Raw genomic sequence first — 27,557 nt, 5'->3', positions numbered from 1 at the left:
TAGAAGAGCACTTTTGTCCTCTGTACCTTTATTGATGAACTAATCATATTGGACAGGCTCCAGATTCCCAGACCAGACAAAGAAACTTTGCAAAGAATGAAACAGTGCCTGTGAGCTCAGAGGAATGCACACTGATTAAATCAGGTTAAGACAAAGGCTTATGGACAGCCATTTCATCTGTTCCCAATTATGGTAGGTACTTGGAATAAGTGGGCCTCTCAAAACTTGCAAGAAAAACTTGCCTGTAGGTCCTATGCATTTCTTTCTTACCCTTTTCCTCTTGCTGTTTCTTTAAACAAATAACTTTTAATTTTGAAGAGTCACTTTGTATTTCTATAGAAGTCAGTAAAAGAGATCAAAGATCAATTACTTACTGAGATAATCTAGGTTCCTCTTGCTATAAGGTTTATGCAATTAATAGAGGTGAAATAAGCAGTAAAATCAAGATTAGTCCAATGATCATGATTACGTTCCTTTTGCAGTGGCTGTGTCCAAACACATAGCCTAGAATGGTATTAAAAGCCTGACTCTAATGTTGATGTGTGATGAAGGATGGGCACATTTAGCTAATGATGTTAAATGCAAATGTCCTCTAGAGATTTGTTGCATGTTTCTTGTCTTCAGAGAGAAAAAATATTGACTCTCTTTGTAAGCACATCCATTTGGACGGTATCTATTGAGGGTGTTGGAGATAAAAATGTTCTGTAATGAAGAAAATTTCAGTAATTTTAAACTTCAAGGAGATGTACTGATAATCAATAAGCATACTTTCTCTAGAGCATGCAAAGAAGATATGTCTTGACTTTTGTAAGAATAAAAAAAAGTTTGGCTAGTGTATTGCGCTTTTGTCAGACCTGTGATCTGCTGTACAGGTCTTTCACTTCACAATATTTTTCATTTAATTTGATGGTCATAAAAATGCTTCACTGAAAGTTCTGGATAATGTGCCTTCTGTGCTCCCAGAGCTAAGGGAGAAATATTAAGAAAAGTTTGCCTTTGAATATGCATTTAAATTTTTTTATGAGATTGCTTTGGTAAAGGACATACCCCTTTGAGGTTTGTTCAGCACAAATGTTTGTGCAATGAAGCATAAATGTTCATACTGGTGGTGATAATTATTTTTGAGCTTTCTTATTGGCAAAAAAAAAGCTGGAATTCAATGAGTAAAGGATGAGTGAAAATAAATGTACCTTCATGACAGTTCTCTGCACTATAGTTGGTTAGAGAATATCTGGACAGGAATGAGACCGACAATGTGTGTGGGGGGATGACCCATAGTTCTCTCTGTAAATACACATCCTAGATTATATTTGTTTCTGTTGCTGTAACTCTCATTAAGTCTTTTTTCCTGAAGTTAATTATTGATAAAATTATTATATCTGTACATATTGAAGAATTTTGGAAGTGTGCTCTACAGTAGCCTCTGGATGGCATCCAGGTTTAATTACCATGACATCTGGCTCGCTGTAAGGTGGCTCAGACATCATGGCACCTGGGAACATCTGCAGCCATATGGTGTTCTTCATGGGTCAGCATTCCCAGTATTGCTGTTTCTGGTGGAGTAACGGGTGATGTAAGTATTGGTGGGAAATTACAGGGCTTGACATAGGTCAGGAAGGAATTGGCAACAGAGCGGGACCAAGGGCAGCTTAAAAAACAAGTGTGGCTTTACCTGGGGTGGTACCCAACTTAAACAAAACTGCAAAAGGGGAAAGCCAGAGCAACCAAACTGCAGTCCAACCAGGACACTGCCTGATCTAGCTGTGACCTACAGTTTTGAAATTATTCAGGGATTTTGATAACCAGGAGACCCCTGATTCTTTATCTTTCCAAATTACAGTTTCCTCGAATATGGGAATTGGTTTTCTGCTTCTTAATGCTGAGGCAATTTTATCCTGGCTATGTTAAAAGTGAGATAAGTGAAAGTGAGGTATGGTTTAGTTGCAGGCAGAGGCAGGTTAGAGAGATTAGAGAACCAACTAAAAGTATAAATTCTGTGTAGTTTAGATTTTTGGAATAACACAAATTGCTGGAAACATGGTGAATGATTCACTTTGCTGAATTTAATTGTGAATAAATTCAAGTGCTAATGCGAGTTTTTGAGCCTTGGATTCACGCAGCCTTTTCTGACACCATAAATAATATTTTTGGAAGAGCAAATATGAAGGTTTGAAGCCGCTGGCATACAAAATCTGATACAGACCCTTTGGGTTTGGATTTAATATTTAATTTGCTACTTCTACGTAAACGTATGTTCTCAACATTTTTTCAATGTACAATTAACACTATGCAGGTACATTTTAAAAGAGGTGTCATATGAATGAAACCGCTAAAAAACATAATGACTATAATCCCTTGTCCAGAGTATCTTGCTGGAACACACTGCCTACACTGAAATGTGGAGATCAACGTGTATGAACAAGATTCCTGCTTATTTTCCTTACCCATTTGACAGTTATAAAATAGGAGATCATGCTTCTATGGAAAGACATTAAATAGCAGTAATGAAAAGCTGGCAGTGGCTTTTCCAAAGGCCTATTGGATGGCAGATTTCAAAAAATAATATTAAATACAAGGCTAATACATCTTCAGCAAACCAACACAGAAAATTTTGTGTTATAACATCTTGTGTGCATGGGTGTTAAGGCTTCTGGATTGAATGTAGGTACAAAAGAAGCACATTAGGCTGTTTTGCAGCACATAGCTGAACAATAAAAATGGTGGATGGGACCTCAAACCTGAATTATTTATGTAGCAGTAACAGGGTTTTTGCATCTCTCTCAACAAATAATTTTTTCTATTTGTTCACTAAGGCCGGGATGGAGGGTGACAAATGTGTAAATGTGGTCAGCCAGTATAAAATTCTTTCCCCTCCTGATTGCCTCATCCTGTGTCAGTGAATTCTAGGGTCCAAACAGGTTGAATGAAAAGCCTCTCTTTGTTTTAACTAATGATTTCAAGGGAAACACTCTTCTTGTATTTTTACATAGAGAACAACGCTGGTGACCTTAATCTTCCTGTTGCTTAAAGTTTTATAGATCCATGCAAAAATCATCCCTTGGTCATACCATGTGCATCCAAGCCAGATGGCACAATCTGAGTCTTCTTAGTTTTCCAAATAAAAGATACTCTCTTCTTTCTGGTGGCTCCAAAATGCATTTGGAGAATTTTTTTCTTTCCCTCAATAATTGAGTGCTTGTAAAACTGCTCAGAGCAGAGGCGCTCATCGGTACAGAGAACAAGTGAGCCAGGGTTCCATCAAATCCTGCCTCCTGCCCTGCTGCCTTGGCCTCCTCCCCAACAGCTGGCCCTCCACAGAGGTGCGGACAAAATCCGTGTTACGTATTTCTCCCGTGACACCTACGGGAGCAATCTCACAAATCCACACAGAAACCGGGCAGATTCTTGTGACGCAGCAACCTCAGTGCACAAACTACGCTTCAGTTTCAAACCAAGGATATTGCTGGCAACCATTTTATATCATAACCCATGCTGTTCAATTCTAAAGCAACAAGCTGCTTGTCTTCTAAAATTTTGTTGCATGCATAAGTGTTTTATGTCCTTGTTTATTATTTAGGATCCACCTGTAACTTTTGTCTGGGTGCCATTGAACGCAATTATAATTTGAGAACAGTGTATATTTTTCTGTTACTTGTGTTGATGTATTTTCTTTTGATATTATAAATACATTTTTTGACCTAAATTATTCTTTCTTTTCTACATTGACCTTCTGTGATTTATTTTGCTGAGTAGGTTAAATGTGAAATCATGTAGAAAAATCCACATTTATCTGAGAATAAAGATCTTCTGGTTCTTATTAAAATCACAGTTTCTATTATTAGGGATACTACTATACAACATTATTACTAAATTTAAAAGTTTTTTTCTACAGAATCATATTTATTTTTTAACTAGAGGGGTTTTGTTAGAAATTAGTAAATTTTTACTACCAAGTATACATTTTTTGTCTTATTCAAATAATGCTTATGTTCTGTTTTTCTGGCTCTGTTATACCATCTTTTATTCGTGCGTTCCTTTTTCTCCTCAGGCTCCTTCATATTATCTTTTTGCTCTGCTCCTTGATTATCAACAATATCCAAAATCTGAATTTCTCATGTTAGCTTCTCTATATGAGGTAATGTTGTAACAACTGGGATTATGATCTAACCTTGATAAATGAAAACATCCTTTCTGTTATATGTTATGATGGATGCTTTACTACAGTAGTTGTGCATTAGTGTTTATGCAAATCTTTCCCATGCTCACATTGTTCTGTGTAGCGTAATTTTATCACTTTCCAGGCTGAAACGTTCTAGTATGGGGTAGCTGTTTTAATTGTTATTCATCTTGAGTGAATGGTCTGTAAATTGATTAAAAAGCATGGTGTAGGTGTGGAGGATGCAGTGAGGTGGTTGTTATTAGGGAATGAGTGAATGGGTGGCAAAAAGATCATTCCTAAGATCACACACCTCTAGAAGTTAGGGTTTCTTTTAAGAAAGTCTTTATCAACTCAAAACATGTTTTCCGTTTACCCTTGGTGCTACAGGGAGACTGATATGCATAAGCTGTAGAATTGCAAAAGGGAATTTTGAACTGTCCACTTCATAGACAGTTGTCCAAGAACTAAATACTTTTATGATACTGAGCATTTCCTTTCAAATTCGTTATATATTGCTGTTACTTGTTTGCAGTTTTCACAGCTCTTCTTGAGTTTGATTCCTGGTGAGAACTGACACAAAGAGCTTAGCAGTGGAATTGTCTGCAAAAGCTTAGGTACTCAGAAGGACCTGCTCCAAGAATCCCATGCAAATCCTAATGCTGCAACTTGAGCTAAACAAAGTTTAGAATATACTAATAGAATTATACCAATTGAATTAACACAAAGCACAGACACAGCAGGGAAACAAATGAGGTGTTTTAATGCTCATCTTGACCCCTGGGAGACAAGAAGAGTTAACGTGTAAGATCTTTAAGTCCACCAGTGGTAAGTAATTATGAATTGGGTGTAAAACACAAGCATCTGTTTAACATATCAGAACGCTGCCAAGCTGTTGAGGACAAGTAACTTCCCTTCTCTAGTCTGGAATATACTGAGCAGCTTGAGCCAAAGAACAATCAGCTTACTGGCAGGGATGGAAAAATGTACTTGGCTTTCCCCTCAAACAAATAAATAGCTTAGAGGAGTACACTGGCATGGATGAAGAAAAACAAATGAAAAACTGGTGTATTAAAAGATATGTTGATTTATATTCACTGGGACTGAAAGTAATTTAATCTGACACTGTCTAAACATGAGGCAGGTTCTGAATATGTAAAAAAGAAAAAAAGCTCCTCTTGAACTAGATGGGTTTAATTGCATTTGCTCCCCAGACTTGGATGCAGCAAAGAAATGGGAAATGATGTACACGTGGCCACCCAGTGAAGATGCTAGAAAATTGCCAACTCTGACATCAAGTGACAGGAAGATGGTGATTAACACCACATGTCATACAAAAAGGGTAGTTTTGTATTCAGGATGAATCACAGGACAATAATGTGCATCTTGCCTTTTACCCACTGACTGAGAGAGATAAAGGGAAAAAAAATAAAGCTGGTGAATATTGTAAGGGGGGAGAATAGCTACTAAAGTTTTAAGGAATGAAAAGGAGAAGAGTTTTCCTAGATTTTGCTCCCTGCTGACATAGGGTGAAGATTTCTACTGTCCATTTGGTTTAGTCAGTTTCCCCTGAAATAAAATAAATGCTGCTCTCTTGTGAAAGAAGTAAAAATGATCTCGGTAAAAATAATATTCATCATAAACACTCTACTTTGTATTGTAGTGGGACAGTTTTGATGAGGAAGTACTTTAGTTTTATTTCCTTCACAAATATGGTAGCATTTTTTCTCTAAATAGAAACTTTTATACATTGCAAAAGCGAAGTTAACATGTCTCCAAATGCATCTGAAAGTTATGCGTAAGGCTTTCCTCTCTGTTTTATACATGCCTTCTCCCCTTTGCCTGAATTATTCATTGATTTTTCCTATGTATGGATTGTTTTTCTATAATTATCTCTGGGTTATTTTTGGCAGATCCCGGGATCATAGGATAAATCACATTGGAAGGAACCTCACAGGGTCTCTAGTTCAAACTCCAGCTCAACTCAGAGTCAGTTGTTGGAACACACCAGGTTCTTCAGAGCTTTATTTGATCTGGTCTTGAAAACCTGAAAGAAGGGTGATGGCAAAACCTCTCTGGGCAGCCTATTCCACTGCTTGGCCACCTTCATGATAAAAGTTGTTCTTTATACCTAGTCTGAAATTCTTTTTTTGTTTTTTCCAAATTATATCCATTGAGTCACATCCAGTACCACAGTAAAGAGTCTGGCTCCACTTTCTTGATAACCTTCTCAAGGATTATTCTTTATCTTTTTACTCCTTTTTTCTCCTGGAGAGGAAAAAAACCTCAAAACCCAGCAACGATGGCTTTTCTGACCTACCCTTAGGTTACAGCTGTTACACTTGTCTCCTGTGTTGAGCAATGACTTCTCTACTGTTTGTTACTTTGAGTAGGCAGGAGTCTTAAATTAAAACCATCAGCTCTCCTCCCTCATGCTTACTCTTTCTAAACTTCTCTGGAGCTCCTGGCAGTTTGTACGCACTACAAAACCCCCAAAACATTCCAGCCTGAACAAAGGCCTTGCAATAATTTCTAGACTGCCCTTCTCTCTGTGTTGTCTTCCTTTCTGACCAGTGGCTCAATCTGGCTACATTGAAGCTTGTACAGTAGTGACTGATTTTAGCTTAAAGAGCAGAATTTCGGCGCATGTCAGGCCCAGCTTGGGTACATTTTGCCCAGGGTCACAAGGGTGGGACTTGAACCCAGGTCTTGAGAGTGTGATGCAAATACTGCAGCTGTTCTTGTTGCCCCTGTTGCTCCTGTTCTTCTCTTCCCCACCAAGCCCCTCCAGCCCCCCCTACCCACGCTGCTTCCTGCTGGTGAGCATCAGAATGTGCTTTAGGGTGTAACTGTCAGCAGAATTTTGCATATGGGAGAGAGATGGACCATGGTGGGGTGGTGTAGAGTTGTCTCCTTTCGACTTTCACTTCTGAATCCACCAAAATGACTGCATTATTTCATGGCTTCCAGGAAGGGCCTTAATACCACTGTTTACACAACTCAGGAATATCAGTTGTATGTAAAAGGAGCTAGAATGGTAAAGAATCTAGTGTTCAGATTTCTCTCTGTTGGCATATTACTGCTGTCCTCTGCAAAAGGTCTTGCATTCTGTGTATGTTGAGATAGCAGGAAGACAAGCAACATTGATGGTGATTTCCTTTCTCTTGGCACAGAAACGAGAGCAACAGAAGTTGGGCAGTAGCAGTATTGAACTGGGGCAATGTCTTTTAAAGATTCTCAGCAGAAAACTACAGTAGCAAAGGTCAGGGCTGTGCATGGTTGAATAAAGTTCTGCTTTCCACATATCGCCAACAAACTATGAAACTGGGGGCCAGCATCTCTCTTAGGGTGTAACAAAACAAAAGGGCTCACAGTATTAGTAACGGCACGAAGAATCTTTTTTTTCCTGTGGTTATTATGACAAAAATTTGTTGCTGTCTGTCATCTGTTTGGCTCTTTGTGTTCAGGTGATGGGTCTACCTGACGGCTTGTGGGCAGCTGCCCTCGCCATGCAGCTGGCACTCCCTGCCAAGCACTCGGTAAGGCCCAGTTTTGTATGGCTGGAGAGGTGCAGTGCTGCCCTTATGCCCAAATCCATCCCCTCGTGGCTGTGACTGATGTAATTTGGCAGTCAGAGCTGTGGAGGCAGCTTGCACTTCTGCTATCCGTGCTATACTTGTCTCTGCTTTAATGGATTGGTTCAATTTCCATGGCTGTATTAGCCTGGCTTCTTTCTCAAGCTCAATAAAAATTCCTTGAATGCGCCACATGTGCACTTTTACTTAATTACCAAAAGAGCACTTCTCAAATAAATAAAAAAACCCAATACTAACTGACTTCTCATATAGAGTGTGATTTGATGCAGTGGGCAGGCAGTTAGTTACAGAAGTCAAAGGGCCTTTTTTTTTTTTTTTTTTTTTTTTTTTTTTTTTTTTTTCATTTTTCTTAAAATCTGAAATCTGCCAAAGCTGCCTGCTGCTCTAAATCTTTGGGATGTAATTAAGTGTCATGTAGAGATGCCTATACTTACTATTTCAGCAAGATGTTTCTCAAAAGAATTCATGAACTTGGATGGAGAAGTAATTAAGGCACTTCAGCTTATTTATTAGCTGGCATGCTTAGGTTAGTTTGGGTGTCTCTGCATAGCGTTACACTGTGTGGCATGGGCAGAGCACAGTACATCTAAAGAATAACTTTTTGTCAAGCCACACTTTTAGTCCTCCTGTGGATTAGTTCTGATGTTCTTCTGCCAAGGTCTCTGAGTTACTCAATGTATGATATTCTGCTTGAACTTTGAAAGCCTGACTATTTAGGTCTTGCTTGCAACTCTGGCATGAGATTGTCTGCCTGTGACCTGTCAGGTATGGAAGAAAAAGCAGCTGCAGGAAAACGGTTTTTATTGCATATGCTGAATATGTCTGCCCCCCTGCTTTTATTTCAGACACTTGCCTTGCAATTCCAATATGTGTGAAGTAAATAGAGGTGAAAACCTAGAGCCATATCACTCCAGACTCATCCCAGCTCTCCCTCAAACCAGGCTGTGTACCATCTAGAACTCCTAGGAAACCCAAGGAAAGTGCTGCATCTAGTGCCCACCACAGTTAAACCTGAACCATGCAGCACTGAGGCACAGGCAGCAAAGCTCTCACACTTGTTGTATTAGGAAGGGAACTTTCCTGAAAACAGGCAATGTGGTTTCCAGAGATATTTCTTAGGGCTTTGAAATAGAGACTCGCCTATCCCACTTATCTACCCTGGCCTACTATTGTGGAGGTGGAGCACATTTTATTATAAATCAAAATGTTCATTCTTGGCTGGAAGAAGTTCAGTCTTTTTCTATTTAATGTCTTTATGAGAAGTTCCAATTTCTTTAAATGAAGAAAATAAAAAAAACCCCAAACTTTATAGCAACCCTGGTGAAGAATGCTACTCTGTGAAAGCTACTGTTAATAAGATGTAAAATCAATACTGCTTAAACTGATGGAGGTTTAACATCCATTTGACAGATTTTACAAAACCTTAGTAGGTTTTAGTCCTTATAGTCAGAATATCACCCCATATTATACAGTTATAGCCTAATTTATATCTATCTAAATTCTCTTTGAAGTGTTAGGTGGGCATATTTTCTTTTGTTCACAGAAACCTTGAAAATGTGTATTGTGGTAGAAGTGAAAGCTGTCAAACTGCTCTGTGTGCCTGAGGTAGGTGCAGTGAATCTGCTCTATGGTCTATTAGGCTTGTGAGTTCTTTTTTTAAATTGGAAGCTGTTCTATAAATGTTTTAGGCATAATTAGAATATATTGGGAGAGAAATCCCAATGGAAGTAAGCACAGAGCGTGATTGGCTCATTCAGGCTCTCCAAGGTGCTGCCTACCAGAGACACATAAAACATATAAAGAGCTCGGTCAGCTTTAAAGGTAGGTGAAATAAGCATATGCTTATCCTAGCAGGGTGATCCAGCTTGCAAAGACATAAAAAAAGGAAAATTACCCTGGTGGCTCCTTTTCTATTTGTCAGCAAGGAATATTTGCTGCTAAAATTTTCAAACTGTTGAAGCTGATTTTTCTAACCCTTTAGAGTCTTGGGAGGCTAATAGGGGCAGGAATGAGAAAACTCTCAGAAATTAGTCTTCCTAGCAGCACCTGTTTGTGATCGGGACATGCAAAGCAATCACACGGAGATGAGAGATTTCGCAGGGCAGAGACGTTCCTCTGAGAGAGCCCAAGGCTGAGCCAAGGCTGAGAGCCGCCCTGCCTGTTTATTTCTTACTTTTTATACATTTGTGGGTCTGGCTTCTGGAGTTATCACCTCCCAGCCGGATGGCCAGACCAACTGTCAGTTACAATTGTTTTCAGGTTAGAAATATGCAAACAAAGGACAGAGAATGAAAAACAAAGGATTTGTTTGTTACATGTGTGAGAAAAGGCAGAAACTGCTACTAATATTGTACAGAAGCTAAAAAGTCTGACTCTATCTCATGAACAATCAAAAGGCTTTAAAAAACTCAGAAAAACCAGGGTGACACCTGTTTCATCTTGGATCTGTAGCACGTGTGTAAAAATGAGGAAAGTGGGCTAAAACAGCTGAACAGAAGTTTATCTATGGCTTGTTTGTTTCACCATAACAACCAGATATGGATGAAAGGAGCCCAATGGAGACAGGATTTATTGTAGGGCTAAAATGAAATTGTATGTAACAAGAGTAGACCCTTCCTCTCTGCATTTACTTGATACAAAATAAGTATAAATAGGACTTAATTTAATTCAATTTACCTACTCTATTTGCTGTATATTTGTGTCTCGGAACTGTAGTATCTTCTTCAGGCAGGAGCGGGCAGTGAAGTGGAAATGTGTAACTAGAGTCTAAAATCCTGGCTGCTGGGTGTCATGAGAGAGCAATTCTATTGAACAGTTTTTGACGTGGTGTTAGTTAAGAGTTTGGAAGAAAGCCATTTTTTGAGCTAGTATAATAGCTGTGTGAAGTGAAAAGTAAATTTAATGCAGGAGCTAAGTCATTGCTTTGGCCGAGGAGATGAGATGTGAATTCAGAAAAGATACTTCAGCCAGCTAAACTTTGTGGTTGTTTTTTCGGCAAACGTCTGTACAAATACACTGTGGTTGTATTTCAATAGACCCATAAATTTTTTAATATGACATTGTTTGGGGAACTTTATTTGTCTTCTTTGGCTTATAAAAGGCTGAGCAAGTGCTTAGGTGTTCAGAATAGCTAATCATCTCTTCTTGTTTACCATGGTCTATGCTTTGCTATGCCCCAGACATTTCCCATCCCCTTTGAGGTGGAATCCTTAAATTGTGGCCATATTTCCAATTAATACTTGCTATTTGATATCTGATACTTGCAGTGCTTTGAAGGAAAGTATGAAGATGAAAGGGACCAAAGAAGTGCAAACTGTTATTCCTATTGCACTTCAGCTAAAACCAAAATTTGCTCTCTCTAGACGTAAAATCTGCCAAAGTTAATATTTGTTGTAGTGGACTATCAGTAATTTATTCTAAACACATGCAATGGAAATGTTCAGGTGTTGAAGACTGCAGAATTTGGCTTTTATAAATCCTTGCTTTTTAAAGGAAGCAACAGATTCATCATTAATTTTTGGATGATTTACAGAACGATCTCTCCTCGTTTGCGTCTGATGGTGAAGATTATCCTTTCCTCAGCTTTTTTTTTTTCCCCTTCAGAGCAACAAAATTGCTAAGTAATCCTGAAGACAGGAGCTGTATTTATAGCCCCCCAGTTAGCTCACTGAGAGAGGCATTTATGCAAATCAGTTTATGCCTTTTAAAGGATGCTGCAATCACGTGATGCCTTCCGAAGGCATGAAAGGCATATCAAATTTATAAGCTCTTGGTAAAGGTATATCCTATGTAAACAAAAACCTTTGCTGTTGTGAAGTGAGAATATGGAATACAGAAAAAAAAAGTGACATATTTGCTTTAGCCAAAAAGTGTGTAGTTGGGGGGATCTAATAAAAAGCCTGTTAGACTATCTCCAAATCCTGACAATCACATCATTTGTGTAAAAGCTATGCTGCTATTTGTTAGCATGGTCGTTATGGCAACAGAAAACCTTCATCTCTTCAAGGTAAAATCAGAAAAAAAGTGCGGCGAGTGTGGAAACGCAAGAATTGACTTTACACATACACAACCGTGCTTTGACTCTTATTCCTCATTTCACAATAGAAAAGGACTAAAGCTTTTCTCTTTTCTGTTTCATTCTGGCACTGGGGAGGGTGTTTGGGAGTTCTGAGAGGTAAAATGTGAAACCCACTGAGGGACTGAGGCACTGCTGGGCTGCCAGTGATTCCAACAGATGGTATCAAGTCTCAAAAGAGCCTAATTGGATTATCACAGACAATGCACGTGTAAGAAGGGCTGAGATAAAGCCAGCAAATACACGTTCAACTTGATGACTTGATTTTCTACCTGTGTTTTTAAAGCAAAAAATAGCTAGTATGAACGACAGTATGAATCCGTTTGAGAGGGCTGGGTTCGAGCCCCTCGGAGCCTGCAGTCCTTTGCAGGAATTTAGTACAAAATTACTGAAAACATCTGTGGTGGGTGTCACAGGCTGGCACAACCTCTGTGTTTGCATGGGAATCTCTGTGCTGCCTCTGCCCTAGGAGCTGTAAGGGAAGATCAGCCAGTGTGTGTCTAAGGCAATGTCATGATATGTACACTCTCCATGGAATCATATGCTCTAGGTTAGGGAAAGACATGGAACTCAGAAAACTGTAATTTTGTCAGAGGTTGTATAGTTTAGTTACTGAGCTATATCTATAGGTTTTAATGAGAACAAGGTTTTTTTCCCATTTCTTTCTGTAGGACCGATCAAGAAAGTTAGTCCTTTGCTGTTAGTAGGGTTTTCTGAGTTTTAAAGTTTTATTTCAAGGCTGCTATTTGAGTACCCAGTAATAAGAAAAATAGTCACAGAAATAGTTATTCATTTATGTGTGTTGTGTAGTCATCGAGTTTTCAAAGATCTCCATTGTCCTGGTTTGAAACAGGTTTTTTTTTCCCTACTTCTGCACCTCCATAATGTGTGTGTTCTCAGTGGACAATGTAACTTAAAACTAATTTAAAAAAAAATATAAAAACCTTCAGAGAAGCTAATTCTTTGTCCCTGACATATAATGTACCATCTAGGAAAAAGCAGCAAATGTTAAAGCACAAACAAAGGTACCAGAACTCTTGCAAACTTAAGAGGATAAAACCCTGATCTTGAAACAATCTATGGGTTTGTACACATCTTATAGGGGAAATGCCACTGAATCTAAAACTGGAATTAAGAAAAGTTATTAATTATAAAATTTTTGTAGGATTTGAAGCACAGACAATTTCAAATGAGTCTGGGCACAAAGATGCTGCCTCAGATGACAATAGGAAATCCCCCTCTGGAGAATGGCTTTCAGAGATCACTGGATTCGTGTAGTTACTGTTCTCACACTGTGAACAGGAGCTCAGAACCTGCTTTTGTTGATTTACACAATGAGATTATGGAAAAGTGTAGATTATGGAAAGGGAGCAGACCCAGAAACTCACAGAGTATTATTTGCTGATTGTGATGCTGAAAGAGAATTTCCTACTCCTCATTCAGTTCCACATTTCCTTGAAGGGTTAGGCACAGGTCCACATGTATTTTTCAATATTAGCTGCCTACTTATGGGATTAGATTCTTTGTAAAGTTCCACAACCTGGTCAGCAGTCTACATGACAAGTAATACTTTTGTCAATCCTGGATTTTGTGTTTCAGTTTGCCAGTTGTTTTCAAATTTGAAATTTGTTTTTGTAGTTGCAATCATGTTAGGAAGTTACCTAAAAAGGGATCATAAATCTATCAGCTGCGTTATTCTTCAGTTCCTTTTTGCACGAAACCTTGGGGTTTGCAGTTAAGCCCTTGTGTAGGTCCATTCTTCTGGAAAGAAACAGGTATGCAAGAAGATTTCTCTCAACTACTTATATATAGGGAGAGCAAGCAGTTTGTAGAAGCCAATAAAGTGGCACTCTATGTCTCCAAATTAGCAAGCAACTAGAGTTTGATTAAAATTGCTATTGCATGCAGTAAGTTAGAGGGTTCTTACCTAGCACTATCTATAAAATTAATCAGCCACAAAATACCCCATGCAGATTGCCAAGCTCTTCACCCGAGAAGTTTTAGAAAATAAACACAACTGGCACTTCAGACCCCCGGCACGTATGAGAACAATATGCTTCCCAGCAGTTTGTGACAAGCCAGCATGCATTTTAGCACTTCATTACTCACTGAGGCTGTCACACCTGCAATAAATGCACGTACATATAGTGCTGTTCCTGGCGTGCTGCTTCACTGCATGGATTGGTTATGGCATCCATTGTCACTGACCGTCCCTTCCCTAAGTAGTTGCTTGTTCCTGGTTTCACATAAGCTATTTGGAACACAGCGGGGGATAAGCCTGCACAGGGAAGTTTGCTGTGAAAGCTTAAAGGCATCAGCATTGCAAGTACCCATTATATTGCCCCTGGAGAACGCTAAGGGAAATAATGTGATTATTCATTTGGATCTGAAGTTGTATGGTAAAGCCTCAAAAGCAATGGCAGCACAGGCTGGAGGAGTTCCTCCATAACTCAGCATCTCAGTAAAGACCTGGCTGGGAATTCAGTTCCTAGTCAGTGATCGTGTGTAAAGAAGGTACGTGTTTCTCTAGCTGCCAAAAGCCAGATCTCTTCAAAGCACTGTTCGTTATCTCATTAGTGCTTCTCACCCTGGCATTCATTAACCTTCTTCTGATGTGCTGCACAAGCTCTGCACAATGAGGGAGTCGCGCTCCTTGCGATTTGCAGTTCCAGCTAAGCAGTCTTTGCAATAGTATTAAGAATCTCCATGCCAGGCTGATCCAGGCCAGTAGCCCAGGAGCTTATTTCCTAACCTGTCGTTTATTAACCATGAACTAGTATTGATGTTAGATGGCCGAGAGAATGTAATTTTTAGACTTTTATACTGGGTAGGCCTTTGTTTTGCTATACTGAAATACTGGAGGAATTGGACAATTTTTTTTTTTTTTTTTGGTCCAAGTCTTTGATAGATTCGGGCTAGATTATTTCATGTTGAGCTTCTGGAGTAACTGTGTCTGCAAACCAACAAAATCCTACATTGCTCTAGTTAGCCCATTCCCCAGGTACACAGGGAAAGTCTGTCCCAGAGTTGTCGAGGTCTGCTTTACAACCTTGGCAGTTTCCAATATCCTTACACATTATGGCAATCCACAAAGTGGTTTTTCTGGACTTTTAGTGCAGTAGGTGCCTCTCTGGACATTGTTCTGGATTTATGCATTTGCTGGCTGCAGTCAGTAAGATCCCCCTGAGTCAGTCTGTGCACCCAGCCCTCTGGAGAGGGATCCACAGGTGATGTGACCTCAGTGGGACTGAGCAGTGGTGTGGGTAGGAATACAGTTGGATGCAGATCAGAATAATATTACTGTAGGTCAAACAAGTTTATAATAAAATATTTTGAAAGAGTCCTGCAATATTGATAAGCTAGAAGTGGGCGTTGTTTTTTGTGTTGCCTTCTCTCTGGTTGCTTGGGTCTAGATGTATTGCTCAGGTGATTCTGTAGTACCAGGTCAGTCCATTCATTATTAGAAAGCAGTGTTTCTTTCTCCCCAGAGCTTAATTTCTAAGCCTCAGAGCTGCATTGTAAGACGATAGATGGTTAGAATTGATTTTAGAAAGTTATTGTTCAAGATTGTTTTTCAGTATGTTCCAAGGTTGCTACTTCATGCTTTTTTGTAATTACAATCCCCAATTCACCAACATAATTGTAACGTTTGGGTGATTTGAACTGAAGAAAGTTAGGGGGTTTTGTGTTATTTTTCCTATTTTTAGTTTCACAGCCCCCATGCCCCCCCAACAAAAGCAATTTCATCAGACAATTTAATTGAGAAATCAATTATAGTAGATAAATAAGTCTTATACTGAATACTGTGTAAGTATAGAGTGTAATCATTTATCTAAATACTGCGGCATGGTTTCACTTGAAACAATTTGTCCCTCGTAGTTAATTTATAAGTTTTGGTTGTGTTCAGACTTCAAATGAGTTTCAGCAGTGTTGGGAAGAGGAAGGAGCTAACCACTGTACAAGTTTGTGGCCTGTACTTGGTGACTTCCAGCCAGATACGTCTTTACCCTCAAGAATTTGTGATTAAAAATTACTCCTCCTCTTTTCAGTTCGGTCAGCAGAACATTGAATCTAATTTTATACCAGTACTGGCCTAATTTTAGGAAACTGATTTCCTGTGGGTCCTGTGTTGCTCCCTAGCCTATTTTCTGTGAGCCCCTCTTACAAGGGAATTATGAGGCTTGTCCTGGAGTCTAAAAATCTTGACCAAAGGCAACACTTATTTTCATGTAGGCACTTGTTGCTTGCATGACCTGTACCCTGCTGTAACCTTTCTTTTAAGGCCTCTTTTAGGTAGCAGTTGTTCTGATTTATTGCTGCTTGTGGACGCAGTAAAAGATGGAGCACAAAGTGAAATCAAATTATCTGAATTCTTTTCAACCCAATGCATGTCTCAATCACGCTTATTTCAAACACTAGTGTTCAAGCCTGCTTGATATGGTTCATTATGATGTGAGAGCTTAGGTCTATAAATAATAAATTAAATGTATCACAGCTTACCAAACAAATAGTTTCTAGGAGAAGAACAAGTGATTCCACTCACTTAGATATTTATTGCACAAGCATTTATACAAGTAGAGGGAGGGTGTAAGCTTGAACCATCTCTCTTGGATTACAGACAATCCCTTCTTTTTTTGAAACAGAGATGACTTTTACAGAAGTGGCTGGAGAACAGAGTGAGCTAAAAGAAAGTGCTCCTTTCAAGGAAGCTAAGCACATTGTGCCCACTTCCCTTTGACACACCAAAATGCCATTGTTTCATTACTGCTTGCACACTTCTCCTGTTTCAATGTACCTGAGTCATCACAGTTGAATAGTATCCATTGTCTGTGATAAACTGTGAACAGGGGCTGATGAAGTGGTGGTTTCTTGGAAAGGAGCAGAATTTAATCTTCAGAATTTCCCATCCCTTATAAAAGATCTTCTGAAAATCTGAAAACTGACAAGTGTGAGCATTGTTAAAATTCATGTGGCTTGGAAAAAAATCCCTGTTGGATTTTCCGTTTAAGCACGTTTTTAGGCTGGAAGCTTTTGCACCAGTTACAAATATATTGATTTTTAAAAACAAATTATTGACCTTTAAAACCCTGGAGTCAGCTGCTGCCTGGCCTGTTGGAGACATTTGGTTATTTATATTCACAGAGGCCCAGGTCAGAGCTGGCAGTTTGGAGTCAGACCCTGGGCAGTGATCAGAACTCAGGGGTGGGTGATGAAAGCACAGAATTTACTCACATAGAATTACACAAGACTCACTACAGAAGGCTGAGATACCACTTAGAGGACATCAATCTGTATTCCAGACTGGGGGACTTAAACTTAATTTCCTTACTACTTCTACCATATTTCTGGGACAATACCCATACCACCTGTAATTTGAGAAAGTTTAGTTTATTCTTCTCTTCTGAGCCTGTCCCACTTGTGCACTCATAACAGTATTAACATTTTAGCAATATTGGGCTCTACTTTCTAAGCAGTTTAATACTCACATGCGTGCATGACTGCAGGTTTCTTAATGAGGGGTATATGTATGTAACACTATTTTTCATATAAACCAAAGGATGACTGGTCTATTTCTGCTGTGCCTTATATTTACATTTGTACCCTAGAAAATAAATTGTTTCCTAAGTTCAGGCAGAGGAGCAATTTTCTGGCTGTCAAAACATATCCAGAAGCATTATATGAATGGGATATTAGTCACTGTGAATTAACAGTACAGATCTGAAGATAAAAGCAATGCTGTTATTTAGTGACTATACATTGATGATAGATTAAACAATACATATTGGTTTGCTTTTCAGATGATTTTTCTTCTGATTTTCCTTGAAATGCTCAGCTAGTATCAGAGACATTTTCATCCCCAGCAGGTTAACTGGCATAGAAAGCTTGGCTCTAGCAATCTAAGATGTTCAGTGAAAAGAGGATGTAACAATTTAGCATGGCTCTGAGTCACAACAGGTGAAAATCAAATCCCCACTCAGTTCTGCAGCTTTCCGCTTCTATACTAGTGATATAGTGGCAGCCACAGCTCTTCAGGATTTCTTTCTGCAGCAGACTGCAGTTCTTCAGTATTTTTAAGGAGACGTTTGCCTCATGTTGCTTGTATTTCAGTGGTTGTTCCTAGGCCTTTTATTTCTTTTGTGCCTCTCAAAAATCACTGTCCCACACCTCCACGATCTACAATAATCTCTTCCTTCTGCATGGACACCCTTGTGCACTGGTAATGGGAGACTAAAATGCAGCGTGGCTTCTGCAGTCTTGATGATTTGTGGGCACTGAACTGTCCAACAGAAGGATCAGAATTCATGATCCCTATCCCACTGTCACAGAGAAAATCCATTAGTCCCACAGTGCTTCAGAAAGTGATTGGCAGGACGATGAAAGGTGTTGAATTGATTTTGTAGCATGCAATAAACTAATGTCAGAGTGAAAACCATGCTTTGCAGTGGTATCTTGACTCTAACAGCATCAGCCCCCATCCCGACCCCAGCTCACCTCCAGCAGGCATCATCCCTGCTCCCATTGCTCCAGGACTGGGAGCTGAAGGGGCAGGTGCCTTGTCAGAAGGTTTAGATCTAAAGACATGTGTTCCAGTTCCTGCCCACAGTAATGGACCATAGGACAGCCCTGGCTGTCCAGGAGGGGACATCTGTTACATCACCTAAACGCTGCATTTGGAACTTTGTTTCATTCCATTTGCGTCCAGTTCTGAGGCCCTCACTAGAAGAAGGACATTGAGGTGCTGGAGAAAGGGAAGGGAGATGGTGAAGACTCTGGAACATGAGTCCTGTGAGGAGCAGCTGAGGGAACTGGGGGTGTTTAGCCTGGAGAAAAGGAGGCTCAGAGGAGACCTTATCACTCCGTACAACTCCCAGAAAGGAGGCTGTAGCCAGGGAGAGTCTCTTCTCCCAGACAACCAGTGACAGGACAAAGGAGAATGATCTCAAGCTAACCCACGGCAAGTTGGACATCAGGAAGAATTTCTTTGCTCCCCAAAAGGGTGGTCAGGCATTGGAATGGGCTGCCCAGGGGGGTGGTAGAGTCACTATCCCTGGAAGTATGCAAGGAATGACTGACTGTGGCACTCAGTGCCACAGTTTATTTGACAAGGTAGTGTTTGGCCAAAGGTTGGACTTGATGATCTTGGAGGTCTTTTCCAACCTTAATGATTCTGTAATTTGTATTTGTTTTCTTTTTAATCCATTTGTATTTTAATCCTTATTTTTTTAATTGGTTCATCTCTCAATCCACTCTAAGTGTCAGAAATGTTGAGAGTAACAATGGAGAAAATACCTATATCTTTTCTTTTCTTTTTCCCTTTCCCTTATTTCTTTCCTTCATTTCCCCTGTGTACTCTATTTCTCCCTTTTCCCCTCAGCTGTGTTCATTTTATTCATTAGCAGAAGTAGACCTGCAAGCAGATTTTTCAGGCAGCTGTAGGGAGTGCTGAGGAAACTGAGGCGTTTCCTCTTAAATCCCACTATAATGCTACACAGGGTTGTTGCTCTGTCCTGTTCTTTCTTAGGCCAACCTTCCATTTTTTTTAATCCTTTATGTTATGTATGCATTTGGTTCCAGACAACTTTATACATTCTCTTGGCAAGAAATTGCTCAGAGTTAACCTTTACATTTACCTTGTGAGGGGCAACACTGATAACCTTTTGATTAATGTCAAACCTAGCAGTTACGCCTCTTTCCCCATTACGTTATCCAAGAAACAACACTGAGGAAAAAGCACATTATTCAGGCAGGAAACCCCCAAAATTAGTAGTGTGATGTGGTTGCAATTTTCCTGAGACTTCTGAAATGATAAGTTTTGGTTTTGTTTTTTTCAATAACAAGTGGTAGAAGTGCCTGTCATCTCTGTTGAATTCTAGCTGAGGTCTTCTAACCAGCATCCCTTTCTTTTTAAAGTTTCTTTTATCTTTCTGTGAGAAATGCATTTTGAGATTGAATTGCCATGTTTAGACAGGATGAATGTGGTGCCAGGTGCTGGTGTGAAGAGACAGATCCCACTCTCCTGTGATCAGCAGCTGTAATGCCCTGCATTTGCAGCTCGTATTATCATTTTTGAGATCTGAAGGTATTTTTATAATAATGGACTTACCTATATAAGATACTAGGTTTGACACAGGTAAAATTGAATCAAATGACAAGGTTGCTGTGGTACGCTGGAAGTCAGACTCGTTCAGTGGTCCCATTTGACTTTAATATTTATGGATCTTTCTGCTAGTTCTGTTTGGGTTTTTTTTCCTTTTTTTCTTTCATCAAATATCAAACTTCATAGCAAGCACAAAAATCCAACTTAATTATTTTCAGCTCCTGAGGTTTCAAACCCATTAAACAGCAGAGAGGCTCAGTAATTGTTTTATTACTACTACTGAAAGTGTAATAATATTAGTGGCAACAGAGGACAGTGAGCAAAACAATGAGAGAAATGTAAAGGTGTAAATAGAATCATTAAATCTGTTTCACACGAGATAAACACCATTGTCAGGTTAATATTTCAAACCAGAGACAGCGGGTTTAATTAACTCTTTCTTTCATTTCCCTGCTGAAGAAACTCGCTGTTGCAATATTTGCTTTCTTACAAGCGCAAGGCTTTCTGTATTGCTTCCTTTCCTCTCAAATCAGTTACCAGCTACAAAGAAGTTTACAACTATAACATAGTAGGTGCTTTCTGCAGTTCCTGGTAACATAGAGGCTGTGTATTTTAGCTCTGTCCTGGCCCAGTTCCGTTCTGTTTCTCTCTCCAAGAGCAGTAGATGGGATGTGCACAGTTCCAGGTGGCTCAGGGCAGGGCAGGGCATGGTTCTGCTGCTCACACCCCGGTGGTGTCCCCAGGAAGGAAGCCTGAACCGTGTCCTGACGTGGCAGGGGCCTAAGTGTTCCCTGACCTGAGCTCCTGAACTGTGTCCTGGAGTTTTATGGGATCATTTATTGGTTATTATATGTTCAGTGTATAAGACATGATGCAGCAGTGATTGTAAAGTTGTGAGGAAGGCAGAGTTTATAAGAGTTTAGGAACTCCTAGGCTATTCTGCTCAAAGACTCCATGTTCTTTTCTATTTATGTGAGGATGCATATTTAAATTTATTATTTTCCTAGAACCTTGCCTCAAATGTGATTTGTAAAGCTGTGCTTGTGTTTCTGTTTTGAGGCTGATTTTTGGCTTCTTTAGGATCTGGAACTTTTATGGTGTCACGCATGCACGTGTATGTGCATACAGCACACTCTTTCATAGGATTTTTGAGTGTTTTATCTTTTTGAGTGTTTTATCTTTTGGGGTTTCATGACAGAATCTGTAATGTTTGCAACTTAGGAAAAAACTGGAGTCTTTTCATCGCAAAAGTTGGAAAGAAGTCTTTAACAGAAAATTATGTATCTCATTTTCTGTTACCATTGCTTTGTGCTCTTGTACATCTTGATGCATTGTCTTGTCCAATAAACCTCCTGTATCTCTACAACACACAAAAAAATCATTTGCTACATGATTTCAAGTACTGTGTGGCTCCAGGCTCCAAGCTTCCTTATAAATCAACAGTTTACTTGGCTTTTACTCGGGTTGCTTCCCCGTGTGGATCCTGGTATTGTCCTCTGTGTAACCTACAGATCACTTGGATGATTCATGTTTCACTAAACATTACCCAACACTGCTGGTGACCCAAGGAAAAAGAACATTTTTTCTCAAACACACACCATTAACTTGAAAAAGTTGGGAAAGACAGGGGGAGAATTAGGAAGGAAAAGCCATGCAGACTTTGCTGAGTATAACTGAAAATTCAGATTATGTCTAATATCCATTTCAGAAGCGTCATTCAGGAGAACTGCTCTAGAGAGTGTTCTCTTTGCTCTCTGAAGTGTTTCCCTTTGGACACTTGTTAGTTTATTCACACAGATTGCCTTTAACACAGCATTCCTAAACTAGGCAACAACTCAGTAATGAAATTGCCTCAAAACCTGAAGAGAATATGTGTCTACCATGCTTAGCTTCCTCATAATTTTTGAGATTTGAATTACAATCAAAGGAACACAAGCAAGCTGATATTGAGTGAAAAGACCTTTCACATGTTAATGAAATGAAAGAGAAGAAAAAAAGTATTTTCCTGTTGGTTGAGTTTTGAAAGACATCAGTTTTCACAAATCCAGATGATTCAACAAAGCTTGAGTATGGGAAAAGCTACTTTGTGATGAGCACGATATTGTTTTTATTTTGTTTGAGGAAGAAAGAACTAAAATGGTGCCTTGGAATCTGCATCATCTGTGTTTTATTTTAGAGAAAATACAGACCACTGGATTAGATAAAGACAGAAATAATATAGATTTTAATGGAAAAATAATAAGTCTTAATAAAATAGTCATTAAAGAGAAACAAAAATTTCCAGATTTTATTTTAAATAACAATCTCGGTTGTGATTGAAATTGGGCATATTACCTTGCATTTCTATTAGATTCTGACACTATTTCCACATGTATATACTGAGATACACTACACATTTGTTACATTACTCCTTTAAGTTTTGGTTGGATGCTCCCCTCACCAGTGCAGGTGGTCAAAGGTTCAAATTCTATTGGACTGAAAATATAAAAGAGTGTGGTCAAGTTTGTTGAAAAAATGCAAGAATTGAAGGTAAAGATTTATCACCAACCTACAGAGTGTTTGAAAGATGCTAAGAAAGAGTATTTCACCCAGAGGGGGACTGGGCACTGGAACAGGCTCCCCATGGCAGTGGGCACAGCACCAAGGCTGGCTGAGCTCAAGGAGCGTTTGAGCAACTCTCAGGCACATGTGGTGTGACTCTTGGGGATGGTGCTGTGCAGGGCCAGGAGTTGGACTTGATGATCCTGATGGGTCCCTTCCAATTCAGAATATTCTACTTATAATCTTATCTTACAATTCAAAGACCTCTTCACCTAAAGAAAAATGCTCTTCTCAAAAGGTAATGCCTGATCCTGAGGGTTGGATGCCTGTTTCACATCACATATGTGCCTTACTTTAACCCCTAAAAACATCCTCAGTCTCAGACTAAGATTAGATTTAAGATGAGAGCATGATACAAAGAAGGTCGTGGAGAGCAAAGTGTTCCCTATTCTAAAAATAGGGCTTGTGTAAATTCAGCTTGAAATACCATCTTCATTGTGATTAATAGGACTGTTCAAAGTGTTACTCGTAGGTGCAGTTGGCTTACCTTGTAACAAAGTGCTGTGCACTGGGGAGGAGGTAGCCGTGACTGTTCAGGGTGCTGGGAACAGATCTACAGCATCTGCAGCTGGAGCTACACTGACATTAATGGAGAAGTATGAAAGTGGGTAAGTGTGTTTGTTTCAGAGGAGATGAAACAATCCATTTTTGCAGGCCCCTGTGCAGAATACGGTTTGTCAAGTATCTGGGATGGATTTGATACCTTTCTAGAGGTTATTATCAAGAGCTTGTTCCTGATGTGTAAAACTTGTTGATTTGTTTAGAGCCCTTCATCTTTGGGTGGAGCTTTATGTTCAAATGAAATATACAAACACACCAGAGAACTGAATAACTTATTCAAGCTGATTTTTTGAGGGATGAATTTAGCTGAACATTTTTCTTTTCTAAGTGAAATCAGTTATAAGACTTCAATCCACTTAACTAACAGCAGCAAAAGTCCTGCCTCTCCCAAATTCAGTTTCTGGAGGTGAAAATGCTAAGAGGGATGTGAGACTCGGAGCTGAGGGGATCCCTTGCCACCCACCAGAGCAGCTGTCTGACTCTTCTTTCAGCTGCTTTGTGGCTGGTTTAATCTTCCAGGCCCAAGCAGAGCTCTAGAGTTGAGCATGTCTTTGTCTTAGGGATGTTTCCTCCCAGTTCCAGGGTACCAGCTCTGCATCTTATTGCTCCCTGAACATGCTTCATTCAAAGTGGATTCTCTATTTCGAGTAAAATGGGTAGGACAGTAGGTAGCATTGTGCTGATTTTCCTTGTGCTGTCCCCCCAGCTCACCAGTAATGAATGACCCAAGGGTCTGATCATAGAGAAATAGCATTGGAAGTGTTTGTTGATTTTGGTGAAAATATTATGCCAGAAATGAAGCTTCACAGAAAGACCAGTGGATAACCCCATGCCACTCGTACAAGTCCGTCCACCTGGACCACAGCCAGACAATTTTTATGTCAGTGATACTAAATGCCATACGTTTCCTTAATAATTCATCTTGCAACAAAAAAGACTCAAAGCATGTGTTTCTGCTTTACAAACAACTCCTTGCACATGTGCTGACTTTGCAGCTGCTTCCTGCAGTCTTTGGCTTCTGTAATTAGAACAACTGGCCAGCCCAGCTAATGATATTAAACTGACTGGTCTAGAATGTCATTTATCTCAAGGGTTTAATTTGCTGAGCACAGGGCAGCACACTACAAGGTTCGCATGTGTTATGGCTGTAACTTGATTTTTAGCTCTTGTTGCTAAGTTACAATAAACTGTTATCACAGTAAATTGTCTGCATTTAAATGGACTAAGATTCCACCTGAAAGGAGCCACCCAAATGAGAATTGATAATATACTGACGTCTCAGAAGAAAGGAAAATGACACAGAAAAGCTCAACTTATGAACAAGATAATTTTGTATTCTAGACATTAGCCAGACAGGCTCAAAAATAGCTGCTCAGACCCCAGAGACCATGGCATGTGCTTCACTAGCAAGTGACTAAGAGCTGGTGTAAAATAAATAGGTATTAATTTAAAAATAAGTTACATGAATATTATCAACTGTTAATAGAATCACAAGGATCTGTTGTCTGAATTGTACTTTAGAATTACTTTCCCTGGAAATAATCTGATACCCTTGCAGTCAGGCACCATATCTAAATGCTAAGAAAAATAAGTAAATTTCTAAAAAAAGTATCAAAGTCTCTGCCCTTACCCAAATGACTAGAAATAATCTTAAAATGTAATGTTGTTAATGCTTTCTGCTTTTACAAGTGGAAAATTGTACTGTATTCTGATGGGAAATGATGTAGAATCCATGCTGACACATCAAGACATTGTCCTACCTCTTCCCGAATCTCTGTACTAAATTCCTGAAAATTCTCTGAAAGAAGAATCTTTTTTCCCCCCTAATCTATTTTAAAAGAGTGTGCATGGAGGGAGTAGTAGCTAAGGGGAGTGTTTATTGGTGCCATGGTTGAGTTCATTCCAAAAATTTTCATGCTGGGTCAACAGATTGTGGGTCTTGGTGGCTGCTGGGAAGCTGAGTGGTGATTGTTGTTAATTGCTGGTACCTGTTTGGTCACCTCCATGGGTGTGATCAATGTGTGACCTATCGTCTTCCTCGAGCAGAGAGTCCTTTTCATGGCAGTAATGTCAGGGCAGTTTTTTATAAAGGGTTTAAAAGTCAACTCTTAATTAACCTATTTGCCAGGACACAGAAGGTCCAAAGAAATACAACATGTAGGATGTTGCAGAGAAATACCATAATAATGCATAGGAAACACAGATAAATTCAGTTGCAATTGTGACACTTCCCTGTAAATCAACCCAATGTCTTCTACTGCAGTTACACCCTTAAAATCCAAAGGTAAGATTGTGGGATTCTGCAATGTGCATTAGCTGGGTCTAGAAAAATATGATAGGACTGTTTATAGATCTAGAATAAGATGATCCTGGGTTAATTTTAAAGGTGTCACCCTCCAAAGAGAACCATTTACTAAAAAGCATTGGATTGACAGAAATGAAGCTGTAGACATTCAGTGAAAGATTTCCATTAAAATCACAACTAAAAACTGTCAATCAACCCCAGCAGAAACCTGCTTAGATAACTCTGCTAGAAATACTGGACCTTCTCGGAAAATGGAAGAATAATATTTTGCCAGGATTTCAGAAAGGGGAGAAGCAGCTTCTCCCTTTACTTTAAATTGCTGTGCCAGAGACATTTACTGTCCTTGCAAAACCCCTCCTGCAACGCTGAATTTTTGATTCACAGCAGAAAAAGCAGAGAGGAATGCAGACGGAACATGTAGCGCAGCACTGCCTGTGCTTCAGCAGACTCGTTCTGGTGCTTCCAGCGAGCGGTACTTTGGAAAAGCCCGAAAATGGATCGCATCTATACGAAAACCCCTCAGAGAGAGGGGGAACGACAGGGGAGCGTTTCTGTGCGCTGTGGAATTTCAACTCATTAAAGTGATGAAACAACCGCTATGGGAATGAATCCACACGGGGTCCATGACAGACGCCTGGTACGCCCCATTCCCAGCAGCACAGCACAAAAGCCTCATCATTCAGCAAGAGTGGGAAGCTTCTTGTATCCACGGGAGCAGGTGGCAGCGCGGCCGCAAAAGTTGCATCGAGGGGAGAAAATGCGGACGCTAGGTTACGTTTTGAGCTTCCATCTCTCCCCCGGGGGTAGCTGGGTGGTACACGCGGGGTTAACACCGGAGAGACACACTGATGGCATGTCATGTCAGGTGTTCAGACGCCCACCGCATTCGTGCCAGTGCCAGCTTTCCGCTTAGCGCCGGTACACAGCCCGGCACCCTCGGAGCCCCGGGCGGCTGTAGGGTAAAAAAAGACGCTTAAATCTCTTACCTTGGTCTAGTCCAGTGTAGCTTTTTGGTCGTTCTCCGTCCGCTATCAGAAAAAGAGGAATTAACGCCAGGTTCCAGTGAGTCATCCTAAATGACAGGGTAGGCTCGCTCCTCGCCCCGGCTGCTGGCTGCCTGCGCCGTGTGACAGCTGCCGGCTGGCGGGGGAACCAGCGTGTCCCATTCTGCAGCCTGCGGCAGGGGGAGAGGCGAAGGCGGCGGCAGGAGGGGGGACACGGCCGGGGAGAAGCCCCCGAAGAGAGAGAGGAGAGCGGCGGGGGCAGGAATATACCATGTGGCTGCGGGCTCCCCTTCCCCGCCTGCTGCCCGGCCTCGCAGCCCTGCGCCGCCCCGAAGTTACTTTTCAATTTGTGATGCACTCTCCGGTTATAGAGCCTCCCTGCTCCCGTCTTCTCCGTAGTCTGTGCTCGGAGGAACTCCTCGGCATTTCGGCGATTACATTATCCTCTCTCTCCTTTGGAGGCTGGCGGGGATGCTCTACGCAGAATACGTTCAGTAAAGGAAGTCTGTCTGCGGCTATGTGAAAAGCAGCGCTTGGCTTCTTGCAGCAATTTTATAGGCTGCTTATCTGGGAGTGGGAAACCAAGGGTAAGGGCGGTAATTCTGGCATCAAAGGAAAAGAAAAGGAAAAAAAACCAAAAAACCACCACCACCCCACAACCCCCCAAAAAACCGGGAAAAGATGTTTGGAGCCGCAAATTGTACACAAGATAAGTTGGGGAGAGAAACATTTCTTGGTTACTCCTACTAGAACTAGGCAGGGATAATTTCTGAGTCTCTGGTTTATCATCTCAGGACATCTCTCTGCAGATCAGAAATTGGTGCTAGAGACAGAACCCCTCCTGGGGATTCCCAAAATAATTTTCAAGAGGAAGAAGGAAGCAGTTAGAGTGGGTTACTTGCACTCAATGGCAAAGATTTCTCTGGGCAAATACTGCTAGTTTCTAATCACTGTTAGTCTCCCAAGTATGATTTAACTATTTCATTGCACTCACACCCCTTGTATGCGTAAGTTTGTTTATACAAATATTTTCTTAGAAAGCTAATAGAAGACAGCTTCACAGAAGTTGGTGAGGGCTGTAAATACTTTAGTGTCACTAGGGCAGTGGAAGAAATGTTTAGGTTCTCACTGTTGGCTTGCTAGTTTGCTAAATCTGGAAGG

General features: G+C 40.2%; 1 protein-coding gene across 2 annotated transcripts in view; it reads right to left on the bottom strand.

Annotated features, from left to right (window-relative positions):
* RASGEF1A (RasGEF domain family member 1A) overlaps window positions 1-26,953 on the bottom strand; it is a 155,703-nt gene extending 128,750 nt beyond the window's left edge. Inside the window, exon 1 of one of the 2 annotated variants that reach the window (XM_040071127.1) lies at window positions 26,379-26,953. The gene's annotated coding sequence lies outside the window, so the exon portion shown is untranslated. The remainder of the gene's footprint in view (window positions 1-26,378) is intronic. The other variant, XM_040071130.2, reaches the window with a different exon arrangement.
* Window positions 26,954-27,557: the final 604 nt, after the last annotated feature.

The sequence above is a fragment of the Hirundo rustica genome, chromosome 8 (assembly GCF_015227805.2).
Source record: "Hirundo rustica isolate bHirRus1 chromosome 8, bHirRus1.pri.v3, whole genome shotgun sequence".
NCBI classification, from domain to species: domain Eukaryota; kingdom Metazoa; phylum Chordata; class Aves; order Passeriformes; family Hirundinidae; genus Hirundo; species Hirundo rustica.
Note: the sequence above shows the minus strand (reverse complement) of the source record. Positions and strands in the feature narration are given on the sequence as shown.